Raw genomic sequence first — 863 nt, 5'->3', positions numbered from 1 at the left:
ATCAAGCTTGACTTGTGTGGTTTGATGTTTAAACTTAGTTAAAGTCGAAAGTTTGGCTTATTTACATGGTGGGTGGATGTTACAATACCCCCCTCATGTTTGGAGTTTTGAAACTCCTTTATATTATCAATATTGTAATGTGTGTTGGCACAGTTTTCTAATAGATATTTTATTAATAGAGCTTTTATTATATATTGAAAACTTCGTCAAATAATTAATGTCAACAATATTTTTTAAAAAATTAATATTTAAAAAATTAACACTAACATAAAATTATATTTTTAAATAAGAACCATAAAATAATTATAAAATATTAATAGAATACGTTGCTTAATAAAACAAAAATTAAAAAAACGTTGCTTATAAATTATTTTTATAAATTAATAATTTAATCTCCCATCTTTACTTATTACTTATTAAGCAACATTTTTTTAATTATTGTTTTATTAGTGTTAATTTTTTTATTGAAATAAAATAAAAAAATTATTGTTTCCATAACAATTTTTTTATTTTTATTTTTTAAGATTTATTTTGTTTTAAAATTTCATAAACTCATTATAGTCATACTGGTATATTTTTATTTTTATTAATTTAATTTTATTCACATAATTTAAAATTTTAAATTATAAAATCTTTAAATTAAAATTTAAATAAATATAATTTAATTAATAACTTAATTTAATTTAATAAAAATAAACGTATTCATATTATTATATTTATATGATTAATTATATTTATTCGATTTAAAAAAATAACTATTTAAAATCGTTAATTATAAATTAAAAAATTAATATACTCGTATTATTTTTAATACGATTATGTTTACAATACTCCCTAATAGTTTGGTAAATCAACCGTGTATA

This window comes from Arachis hypogaea, chromosome 1, assembly GCF_003086295.3.
Source record: "Arachis hypogaea cultivar Tifrunner chromosome 1, arahy.Tifrunner.gnm2.J5K5, whole genome shotgun sequence".
Classification (NCBI taxonomy): Eukaryota; Viridiplantae; Streptophyta; class Magnoliopsida; order Fabales; family Fabaceae; genus Arachis; species Arachis hypogaea.
The sequence above is the reverse complement of the archived record's forward strand: the minus strand, read 5'-3'. Positions refer to the sequence as shown.